Source organism: Phodopus roborovskii, unplaced genomic scaffold (genome assembly GCF_943737965.1).
Source record: "Phodopus roborovskii unplaced genomic scaffold, PHOROB, whole genome shotgun sequence".
Taxonomy (NCBI): domain Eukaryota; kingdom Metazoa; phylum Chordata; class Mammalia; order Rodentia; family Cricetidae; genus Phodopus; species Phodopus roborovskii.
The window spans coordinates 12,273,257-12,286,232 of NW_026126515.1; the positions used below are offsets into that span (position 1 = coordinate 12,273,257).

Sequence of the window (12,976 nt, forward strand, 5' to 3'; positions counted from 1 at the left end):
TAGAGGACCCACAAACAGATAAAGCTGCACAACTGTCACCCACATGCAGAGGGACTAGGTTGGTTGGTCTCATGTAGGTTCCCTAGTTGTGGGTCTCTGGTCAAAGACAGGGAGGAGGGAAAGACAGGGAGGGGGGATTATATGAGTAGGGAGGGGAGTGGTAAAGTCATGACTAGAAAACCCACAGAGACAGCTGACAGGAACTTGTGGGAGCTCACAGAAGCTAGATACTTCACTTTTATCTAACACTTTTCTTTTCCTGGTGCCATGTTTTTTTTTTTTTTTTTTTTTTTTTTTTTTTTTTTGAGAAGCTGCAACTCTTACCCACAGAGGGGAAAGATATCTCAGGCTAGGATGGTAACCTCTGGTCCTTGCTGGTCTCTGGTTATGAGGAAATTCCTCTTATTTGACTTATATCATGATCAATCTTCTGTCTGCTATGGGTAAACAAGCTTTGTGAACTGCATCATCTTTTTCCTTACTTACTATGGTTAGTATTAATTGTTAACCCAACAAAATCTGGAGTCACTTAGGAGATGGGTCCCTTGCGATGACTCTGGGGGATGATTGCATCAATTGATGGGAGAAGAACCATGTTAATTGTGTGTAGAACCATTCTCCAGGCAGGGGACGCTGAATGGCATAAGGTATGCTGAGGAGTAGCACGTATGCATTTCTGTATTTCTGGTGTGACCAGCTGCTTAAAGCTCATGTCACTTTGACCTTCCCAACATGAAATTTCAACAGGTAGAATCAATCATCTCTAGGTTAGGGTTAGGTTGTTTCCCCTCTTCCCTTTAGTCACTTTTGTGAGGGTATCTTTATCACAATAAGAAAACAAACTAAGGTATCACTGCACGTGTACTTCAGTGATGCTTGACTTTCTTGGTCTCTCATTAGTATCTATGGGAACTACTAAATTTGCTGCAAGCCATGATGATCTAGCTGGATGAACCAACCAGTGGAGGAATGGAGAAGTTCTCAGTCTCTGTCTTTGCTTTATCAGCCCATTACGCCTTAGTTCCTTGAAGATTGACTTGGATTGGTATTCCGTTGGGCTCTTCCCTCAAGGTCAGGGCACTCAGGGTTAGTGAAGTACAGACATAGCCCTTAACCCTTGACTCATTCATTTTAAGACTCCCTGTTCTCTAGTGTGCATGTCTTAGATGCCTACTTTCTACTCTGCTGGCATTCTAGGTCCATTTCTTGATTCTTTGCTTTCACTGGGTAAAAATAATACAGTGCTCTGAGTTTTCAGGAAACTATTTTCTGTTTTATGAAGACTTGCTTGCAGGAGTATTGTTTAATTATGGGTCTATGGAAATGTACTTTGATGAAACAAAAAAGCTTAGTAATGGCTCCCTTATTCTTGGCATGCTTATCCATCCCTGGAAGCAATTACAAATGCCTTGACTATAATTTGTTGAATGGTAGCAATCCTTGGGACAATTGGTAACAATTAAGAGTTCCAGGAATAACAGAGAACTCTAGCTCTATTGAGGCTTTTGTTAACCTGCTGAAGTTTAGAGTTTTCACTGGAAAATGAAGGCCAATCCTGCTTTACTATTTCTTGTTTACCCTTGCATATAAGTGTATTCATATGCTGATATAAAAATAAACATTTAAAGAATATTGTATGTCAATTTCAGGTCAATGTAGTTAATAAGGATATCTTTTTCTGAATCCAAGTAAACTTGGGATCTGGTGTTACTTCTGGTTGATCCTTTGTCAGTTTGGATGCCAGAACAACTGTAAGTAGTGGATGTCTATTGGGTAGAAATCCTGCTGCATTAACTATAAAAGCAAGATGGAAGGAACATTGGTGTACTATTGTCTCATGAGCTTCCTGGGGAAGTAGAAAAGAAATGTCATTCACCTCAAATAGGGAAGGAACCAGTAGGCTGAAGAAAATTCTGTCATATCCAAATTGACAAATACATGCATTTATTTGAATTGCTTACAGGAGCATGGGTAAACTACAGCACATCTCAGTTTATAATTTACCTCTTCTACACTTGGAGTTATACTGGATGAAGAGGTGGTAAAATAGGGTCTTTTGAAACATCTACTTCTAAGGGGACTATTATCACCTGTGTTATCATTCTACAGACTTAGATATCGGTCATACCATTGTGTTTATTTTGTCATAATTGGCACTAGACCGAGGACCTCTATAGGGAAGTCATGGCCCCGCTTCAAAATAATCATAGTTATATCAAGTTTGGAGAAAACAACTATAATACATGTTTAAAATTCATATTGGTAATGTGTTTAAAACTATTATCTTTGCTTCAACAGTCAAGTAAATTTTCCTAAAAGGAATCTAGATGTCTTCCATAAGAGAAGAAAATGAAAATGTAACTCTTTCTATTCCTGATTTGGCTTGAATGTAGACACTCCCCTTCAATGCTGGGTATAAGTCAGAGCTTGGGTGACAGACTGAGGCCTGATTTCATATGGCTTATGAGCTACAAATAGCTGTAATAAAGCACAACAAAGAATGGTATGTAGCAGAGATCAACCTTGCCTGGAGGTTTAAACTATTTGATGTGTTGTCCTTTGTGTAACAATTACCATTCTCTGAACATAAAGAATAACTTAATTTGTTTGGAGTTGGACTCTGAAGTTTAAATTCAGACATTTGAAGTCAATAGTAGCTGTATGGAAACTGTATCCTTCACCTAACAACAGTAGAAGAAGAGAGAAAGCTTCCCTAGATCTCCATATCTTAAGTCTTCAGAACTGAAAACACTGTGGCTCTTACAACAGACTTATTAGTTTTGAGGCTGACAGTAAGTGTGGTATTATTCAGACATAGCCAGACAGGATAAATTGCTCTTATTTTTGTTTATTTTGGATTGTTAGCTCCCTAAACCAAGGTTAGTGACTCTTGGATTTATAAAGTGAATGAAAGATTTTCAGCACTTTAGGAAAAAAAGGGAAACTCTTGAGAGATTTGGATAACTAAAATATAGTAATGTTCTTTTCTTTCTCCATTGATTCACAAAATCCATGCACATTTGTTCAGAATAATCAAGATCAGCCATCATAAATATGTAATTTTTGGTAGGATGGCAGCCAAACCTGTCCACTAAACCCTCTTGGGTCACTGATAATAATTAAGAGGCTGTACTTGTGGCTTCCTAGGGGGACCAAACTCAAGACTGTAATATGATTAAGTGTCTGCTTGTGATATGTGCCAGTGAGCAATATTTGTTTAAGTTGGCAGATTTTAATGCTTGTATGATTTTTTTTATTTTTCTGCCTCTAATTATGTTATGATTAAGTTACATCCACTAGAGTGTAATTATCTATTGCATAATACTTTTTATACGTGGGTCCCTAGAAATTTGTCACTTCAATAGTGCTGACTGAGGCCTTGCTAGGGCTTTTTAATGATAAAACTTTCTTTGACGTAGTTAGATTTATCTTCTTTTCCCTAGGAGCCCCTTAACAATCATTTTCAAAAGAATAAAATCCTAGCCTGAGCTGTTTATCTTGCAGATTGGGTTTTTCATCTGGCCCTTATGAATTCTGGGACAATCGTGATCATAGTGGGTCCCATGTGAAGCAGGACTACTCAGCAATAGCAGTGAGTCACATCACCAGTGATGGCACAGAGACTTTACTTCCATTTCAGCTTTGAGTTTTTCCAAATTCACAGGTAAATGGTACAGGTTTTAATTGATATTCCTTTTTTATTTTATAATGTTTTTACTAGTTTTTTCTTTTATTGAAAATAGACATTTTTTCTCACATAATATATCATGATTATGGTTTCTCCCTTTTCCTTACATCTGAAACCACTCCCTTTATATTCTTAGAAAACATTCTTCTAAGGGGTAGTAATAAAATGAAATGAAATAAAACAACACTCATACTTCAGAGAATCGGTGTGGCATTGTTTCTATTATTTTGGAGGGGGTGGATGATATATTCTTAAAAGTAGCACAATCTTGATTCTTCTTTTGCCTCTTTTCCATATTATATCTTAAATACCAAGATGGCAAAGACCAACTCTTAAGAATCTAGGATTCCTGGCACTGGGCTGCTGAATGGTGATAGGTATCTCCCAGACATCTCTGCCGCTTGGTGTCTTCCAAGTCTCTTCTTAACCTCTCTTGAGTTTGTTTTATATTTCTTGGAATTAAGTAGTTAATTTACATTAACTTGTTGTTGATCTATGATTACTTTCAAGTGTCCCTTCTATGTTACACCTTGATATTACAACAGAGGTCTTCTTCTTACGAGTGGCCTTTTGTTGCTTGTGATGTTTAAAATCACAAGTAGAGTGAGCTGCACTGCTAACATTCAGAGGAGTGACAGCTGCGACACAGCAAATTCAGCAGTGGTGAAAGGATGGCTGGAACAGTTCCAGAGAATGACAAGTGGCAGAAATGGGAAGGAGCTGAGGACGAAAAACCAGTGAAGGGCTATTAAAGTCTAAAGAAGGAGAGAGCCAAGACTGCTGCTGATGGACAGCTGTGATAAACAAAATATGAGAGACTATGAGCTCTCTCGGTCTTAAAGGCCAAGGATTCCAACAGGAAAAGCAGTAAGTGCTGACTGGTGCTGGCTGCTTCTGTGGCTGACTTCTGCTTCGGCCTGAGGATTTCATTAACTCCTGAGTGGTGGGCCATTGCCTGCAGTCTCTAACAAGAGTGTCTATAGCTATATATCTCTTAGCTTGTAAGGCTAGAGCTCAGACTCAGAACTCCAAGCTTCTGAGTTTTCAGCCTAGCCCGTAAGCCTTCTGGCCTTTAAGGACTCAGGACTTCCAACACTAGACAAGTGACCCCTCACATACTCAGGATTTCTACTCAATTAAAATACAAAGCCCTCAGCTAGCCCACTAGTAACAGCAAGTGGTATATTTCTGTTCTCTGTGCAGGGGTTGCTGGAAGAGTTCTTCATGTAGAAACCACAATATGATTGGCAGGAGTGAGAAGGGTATATTGGAAGCGCAGTGGAGCAGGAAGATGAACAGCAAATGGAAGGAAGCTCCAAGCATATTTGGAGGTGAGTGGCTGAATTTCAAATTTGGATAAGGAAACTGTAAAAATGAAATTAACATCTACCATAAAAATATAAGAAGGGCCTTTGGGATAAAGAACAAAATGTCAAAGGTTATTTCTTGACCTTAGTCAGTCTTAACATTCACAAACATAAGGTAAGCCTTGTATCGTAGCATCTAAATGTGGGACATGCACATGACAGCCTTCAAAAATGGTCAAAAACAAAACAAGAAAACATTCTACAACATTTAACCTAGAATGCATTCAGTGGGGAAGGTCTTTTTTTATCGAAAGCAATTATACTTTACAACATGTACTTTTCCCTGATGTCTCAGCTTCCCACAATGCCTGGCTTCATTAGGACAGACAGGAAACAGATTTCTGTGATGAGCTGCAAATAATTGTTTTGATTAAAATAAAAAAAAAATCACAGTGTAATATTGTATGAGAAGATCAATGCTTCCATGCTGGCAAGCTTAGAAAGGAAGAAAACAAAGAGAAAAATTAAAACAGCATAGTGCTTTGTGTCACATTTTGGAGATATGAAGCATCAAGCCAGAAGCCAACTTAGCTTAATGATAGACCAGAGTCACTTGAACAAAACCTCAGTATAGCTTGTTCCTGTTAAGTCTCTGCCTCTGTTTCTGCCTCTCTCTGTGTGTACTTGTGTTCTCAAGCAAGTCACTTGTTTATTCTATTACAGTCCCAGTTTCCCAAGTTTTTAAAAAGATTTAAATTTTAGTTATGCATATATGTGTCTGTATGTGCAAAGAAGTGTATGCTATGTGCATACGTGTGAGATGCTTGTAGAGGTCAGAAGAGGATGTTAGCTCCCCTGGAGCTAGAGTTATAGGTGCTTGTGAGCTACCTGACAGTGGATATTAGTAACTGAACTCGAGTCCTCTGTAAGTACAGAAGCAAGTACTTTTAATTGTTGAGTCGCCTCACCATCCTACCATAGTAGGATGGTGGGTGGGTACATGGGCTGGGTACATTTATTGAGAGCATATCCCAGGATATTCTGAGCAGTGAAGAGACAGGAAATAACTACATTGCTATTTTATCCTTTCTGCTCATGGTTAATAACAAACAATAGTCAAAATAAGCTGTGCACTTCTTTGCAGACCCAGGGAACATTGGGCTCAGACTTACTTCCCCTCTGAGGGAGTTTATGGGCCATTTTCCATTCTGGGAACTTTGATGTGGGCAGTTGTGTTTTAACAGATTACAAATGACACTCTTCTGCTCAAAGACTATGTTTCACAGCTTTCCTCGTGGACTATGAAGTCACTTCTACCACTAGAAGGAGGCACCTTCAGTCTTCTTCTCTAGAACTTTTGACCATCCACACAGGTGTGTGACAAAGATGTCCCTTTCTGTTGATAAACATGGTTCCTTCCAAGGTCAGACCACCTCTCCCTTTTTTGTCTACCTTCCATCTCTCTACAGCTGCCTTGTTCATAGTCTGACAAGTGAAGGCCTTTCTTGTGGTGAAGTTCTGTGTCTCTGCATACGTCAGGTCTTAATGAACTCATCATGTATTTTAATTTTATAATCACAGGGCCCATGGTTTATCTCCCAAACAATGTTTTGATGCCTGTACCTAAAGGAAGACGGCAATTACACAGAAAGCCATTTTATGAACAGTATATTTTCAGGGAATAAAAAGTGTTTACAATGACCAAACCCTTTCTCTTTCTATATAGAGGAAACAAAGTCATCAGAAGGAGAGGGATGGCTAGTCAGCTCCAAGTCTCTGCTTCCTAAGTGTGGTGCATGAGGCAGCAACAACTGAGTAATTTGGATATTTACTGGAAGCACAGAATTTCTAAGCTGGACCTGCTCAGTCAGGATCAGCAGTGTCCTTTCAGAGTCAGCACGTTAAAATCTAAGACAGATTTTAGAGGAACAGGCAATAAGGTTTCTTAGAAAAATCATTTTATCTCATCTAAGGGTGAACATGCTGTCCCTGCAGGAAACCCCAATGGTTGATCTGCATCCAGACCTTAAAATTTTATCTTGAGTCACTTGCAAAATATTGTGATGTCATAAAGCAAGAGCCTGTTTTTAACTTCCTAACTGAAGTGAATGATACCAGAACTAACTGATCTAATGATGCCATTTGGCATTATCAGTTGCCCTTCAGGCTTTTAAATTTTTTAACCCCATCTCTGCGAGCTGAGACCAGCATATGTTTAAGAAACATCTATTCTGGAAAAACAATACTCCAGTTTAGCATAAATTAAAAGCAACCTCGTTTAAAAATAAAGATTAAACTAATTCCCATTTTCCTGAGAACCACCATACAGATTTCCAAAGTGGCTACCAGTTGGCACTACCTCCAGCAGTGGAGGAGTGTGCCCCTTTCTCTGCATCCTCTCCAGCATAGACTGTCTTCAGTGTTTTTGATTTTAGCCATTCTGACAGGAGTAAGATGGTATCTCAGAGTTGTTTTGATTTGCATTTCCCTGATAGCTAAGGATGTTGAGCACTTTTGTAAGTGTCTTTCAGCCATTTTAGACTCCTCCACTGAGAATTCTCTATTTATTTCTGTACCCCACTTTTTAATTGGATTATTTAGTGTTTTGGTAACTAGCTTCTTGAGTTTTTTGTATATTTTGGAGATCAGCCCTCTGTCAGATGTGGGGTTGGTGAATATTTTTTCCCATTCTGTGGCCTGCCATTGTGTTGACTATGCCCTTTGCCTTACAGAAGCTTTTCAGTTTCAGGAGGTCCCATTTATTAGTTGTTTATCTCAGTACCTGTGCTACTGGTGTTATGTTCAGGAAGCAGTCTCCCATACCAATTTGTTCACTTTTTCTTCTAAGAGGTTCAGTGTGGCTGGATTTATGTTGATGTCTTTGATCCATTTAGACTTAAATTTTATGCATAGATATGGATCTATCTGCAGTCTTCTACATACCAATATCCAGTTGTGCCAGCACCATTTGTTGAAGATGCTTTCTTTTTTTCCATTATATGACTTTAGCTTCTTTGTCAAAAATCAGGTGTCCTTCATTGTGTGGGTTAATATCAGGGTTTTCAATTCAATTTCATTGGTCTACCAGTCTATTTTTGTGCCAATACTCAGCTGTTTTCATGACTTTAGCACTATAATAGAGTTTGAAATCAGGATCTCAAGACCTAGTAATTCCACTCTTAGGCAAATACCCAAAAGATGTACATTTATACAACAAGGACATCTGTTCAATTATGTTCATATCAGCATTATTTCTAATAGCCAGAACCTGGAAGCAACCTAGATGCCCCTCAACTGAGCAATGGATGGAGAAACTGTGGTACATTTAATCAATGGAATACTACTCAGTGGAAAAAATACAATGGAATCCTGAAATTCTCTGGCAAATGGATGGAAGTAGAAGAAACCATCCTGAGTGAGGTAACCCAGTCACAAAAATCAAAGTATGTACTCACTCATATATGGATTTTAGACACAGAGCAAAGGATTACCAGCCTACAATTCACACTGTCAGTAAAGCTAGGAATCAAGGAGAACCCTAAGATTAATATACGTGGTCCACTGAAGAAGGGGGAAGGGACAAGTTCTTCTAAGCAAATTGAGAGCATGGAGGGAAGAGAGAGGGAGTTAGGAGAAATAGAAGGGGAGAGGTGGGCATATGGAAATAGGCAGACTGATACAAGGAAAGAATAGAGGAGAACAAGAAAAGAGATATCATAATAGAGGGAGCCATTGTAGATTTAAGGAGAAATCTGGCACTAGGGAAATGCCAAGAGATCTACTAGGATGAACCCAACTAACAAACTATTGCTTAGATAAGCAATAGTGGAGAGGCTGCCTTTAATGCCCTTCCAAAGTAATGAGATTGGCAACTACCTTATATGCCATCCTAGAGCCCTCTTCCAGTAGCTGATGGAAACAGAAGCCGACACCCACAGCTAAACACTGAGCTGAACTCCTGGAATCCAGTTACAGAGAGGAATGAGTGATGAGCAAGGGGATCAAGACAAGGCTGGAGAAACTCACAGAATCAGCTGACTTGAACAAGGGGGAGCTCATGGACTCCAGTCTGATAGCTGCATAGGACTGATCCAGACCCCTTGAATATGGATGTTAGTTAGGAGGACTGGGCAGTATATTAGGCCTCTAATAATGGATCAGATATATCCCTAGTGTAGGTATGGACTTTGGGAGCCCATCACACATAGAAGGATATTTTCTCAGCCTAGACACATAGGGGAAGGCCTAGGCCCTGCCCCAAGTGATATGACAGACTTTGAATTTTCCCCATGGAAGACTTCACCCTCCCTGGGGAGCAGAAAGGGAATGGACTGGGATTTGTTGGGAGTCACAGGGGAGGATGGGAGGGTGAGGGAACTGGGATTCACTTGTAAAGCAACCTTGTTTCAGATTTAATTTAAAAAAGGAAAAAAAAAAGATTAAAATGTTTTTCCAGTGTCATGCATTCAGAGAGAGAGAGAGAGGGAGAGATAGTGATAGAGATAGATAGGGATAGAGATATAGATAGATAGATAGATAGATAGATAGAGAGATCTGTGTGCTTGTGTGTATACGGAGGGGAAAGCAGTAGAAGGATATTGGTTTCTGGCAAGTAATACACTCATTTTTGGTCTATGCTTTAGGTCACAGTACAGTGGGCTCAGCAATGATTGTATGGAATGTATATTTCATTTCCATTTATTAGTGCTTGAAATTGAATAGGTGATTTCTGTACCATAAAAGTATTGCCTTCACCATAGAAGGTAAAAATGAGGCACCTGGGAAGCAGTTTTGCTGCTCATTATGGCTGTGGTCTGCTGTGTGGCTCTGAGAGATTAGATGTACTTTCACTGTATCACTTGGTTGCTTCTTTCTCAGAGAAAAATGTTCAGTGGATTTCTAAAGAATTCTTATAAGTCTTGCCCTTGACTTAAACAGGAGCAGACCACAGACCACACAGTACAGGAATAGAAAATCTTACAAGCAAGAAATGGGATATCTTTTGACACCAAGATGGCGATATTTGAATTGGACAAAAGTAGAAGTCAATGTGGCTTTACGAGCTGAGTATGTGTTACCTGGCACTGTGCACATTGGGAACCTACAAATATTGTTTATAATAACTTAAGAGATTCTAGGAAGCTGTTGTGAAAGGGGCCTTTTCGAGACACAAGAAAATGCATTGATAAAGTATCAAAGTTCAGCTAACCAATTGCATAGATTTCTGTGCCTGGAAGAAATGATACATTATAGTAAGAAAGAGAGGAGGAATGATTTAGAACAGTTGATTAATTGGGTTCATTTAATTTCATATTAGAAACTGGAGATGCAAGGGAGTCCCAGTGATAGTGACACAATCCTAGGTTTGTTAGCAAATCTGAGACTAGACCTGAGGCTTCTTAAATTACAGAGCACCAACATGTCAAAATGTGAGAAAATGTAAGAAAGAGCTCAAGGTGGCTCTAAGATCATAGGAGAAGATTTGATGATTTTAAGCTATCTAAGCTTGAAGGCGGATATAGAAATGGCTTTGACAGAAGAGGAGTGTCAGTGGACGCCATCATAACAAGCCAGAATTAGGGAGACCTGTCAGATAAGTTGATATGCTGCAGGTGTTTCTACATCTAGTCTGTTTTGTTTGTTCAGCCTTTGTATTTGAGTGTTTTTGTTTTTTGAAACAAAGTCTCACTGTACAGTCAATTACAGTCAATGCTGATCTCAAAGTTTGCAATGTAGTCCAAGTGGTCATGGACCTTGCAGTCCCTGTCTCTACCTTCTGTGTGCTGGATTAACAAGTATGTGCGGCTTCTAGAACAAGTCCCTGACTGTAAGCTCATTAACACCTGCCTTTAGAAAATCAAAATTCAGAAAAGTAAATAAGTAAATATAAATTTATTTATTTCTTATATTTTTGAAAGCTGCATCAAGCACTGGTCTTGTAGCAATGGACAATGTGGACATAGTCCCTGCATTTAAGGCACTCTGAGACAGGCAGGAAATAGATATCTACAAATAATTAGTATGTGACAAAGGTAAATGTTGGCATTGTGTGAGCACAGCATAGGGACATCTGATACAAACACAGAGGGAGTCAGGAAAATCAGTTTTGAAGGTTCAGGAACAAAAGCCATGGTGGGTTAAGCTCGCTATAAGAGTTCATGAATAACTAGATTTGTAACAACCCCTTTCAGAAGCTGTGGGTAACCCACACAGATGCAGACAGACTTAGTGCCAGAGCTTGAGCTTGAAACAATTCCTCTCACTAGGGTCCTAGGAGTTGAATGAGGCAATCACTTCTCTTGATTTCTTTGGCTGGGAAGAGAAGATTTTTGGCCCTTTCCCCAGAAGGCTGTTTTCCACATTCATCACTTTGTGTGACAGCTTAGCTGTATGATTAGCAGGTACTGACCTAAGCAGGAAGCATCCTGCTGGATGGAAACTGGACCACAAAACTGATTGTTTTGGGCTGTGTCCATTAGGATAATGGGAGACCTGAGATGGTTTATTTTAATTCTTTCTTCTCAAATGCTGCTGCCTGCCACTTGGGGATTCTGAATCAGACTCTCAAGAATTGTTAAGCTTCCTGTAGAACCCAGGGATGCTGAATAGAGGAGTGTTCCCTAGAAGATTGTTTACAGCTGAGAGATCTGAAATCCAGAGAGGAGAGGAGGAACTATCAAGGGTGAGATGACAAGTTAGTTCCTGAGCCTCTTAGACACATTTCTTGAGCCTAGTCCACACACTTTACCTTGTCCAGACACTATTCAGAATCATAGTCATGGTTTTAAGCAACCTTCCTCTGGAAACATAGGTGTGCTACGACTGGATTAGGCATGTGTAATGCATAAAACAATGTTAGTCCCAGGAAGATGATTATTTTTTCTTTAGTTTGATATCATCAAATTGTGACACAATATAGTCATGCAAAAGAGTTTTAATATTTATAAAATCTTGATATATTATCAGTTCCTAGCCGGGCATCTTGTTTTATCAGTGTTGCTGTCTAGCTGTGTGATTTTAGCTTATTGAAGTTTTGTTTACTTAGAAGCAAAATGGCAATGTTTAGCAATTTCTTTATTCATTCGTTTATTTACTCACTCATTCAATGTTGACAGACACTTTACTGTTTTCTAAGAAGTACTATACATTGTAGAGTGTGTGAATGATGATGGAAGGGGTAGTTTCTATTTATGCTGACTGCCTACCTATTAGGGATGAATGATATTAAAAGTATGATGATATTACAACTAATATATCATAATGGAAAGAAGTTATTTCTTCATTACTCTTCCTTCCTTCCTTCCTTTCTCTCTCTCTCCCTCTTTCTGTCTCTCTCTCTTTCCTTACTTCCTTCCTTTCCTCCTCCTCCTTCTATAGTGCTGTAGCCATTTTCAGGAACCTTAAAGACTTCAGCTGTCCTTAAGTCTCATAACATGGCATCACTGTTGCCAGCCTTTCCTAAATTTCAATAGAAGTGCATTGAGATAAGAAGATTAACTGTCTGTATTTCTTTTTCTTTTCTTATTTTACATATCAATCCCAGTTCCCTCTCCCTCCCTCTCTTTCTCCCTCCCTCTCACACCCCCTGAACACCCTCTCATTCCATTCCCCTCCTATACCACACAGAGGGTGATGCCTTCCAGGAAGGATCAACAAAATCTATCAAGTCATTTGGAGCAGGGACTAGGCCCTCCCTCCTGCCTCTAGGTTAAGGGAATATCCCTCCATGGGGAATGTGCTCCCAAAATCATTTTGTGCATCAGGGATACATCCCGGTTCCACTGTTAGGGGTCCCTTAGACTACCCAGGCCTTCTAACTATCTGTATTTCTTATAAATATTATGTAATTATTTTATTTCTTTATTTTGAAGTTTGAGACAGGGTCAACATTGTAGCAGAGGCTATTGTCAAACTCATGACATCATCCTGTTTTAACATCTTAAAATCTCAGATTATAGGCCTGTTCTAACAAATTTAGCTT

The 12,976-nt window shown here is 39.3% G+C and overlaps 1 non-coding gene across 1 annotated transcript; it reads right to left on the bottom strand.

Annotated features, from left to right (window-relative positions):
* Positions 1-12,372: 12,372 nt before the first annotated feature.
* LOC127231003 (small nucleolar RNA SNORA33) lies at positions 12,373-12,503 on the bottom strand. The gene has a single exon (XR_007835243.1). It is a non-coding gene; the product is annotated as a small nucleolar RNA SNORA33 (small nucleolar RNA).
* Positions 12,504-12,976: the final 473 nt, after the last annotated feature.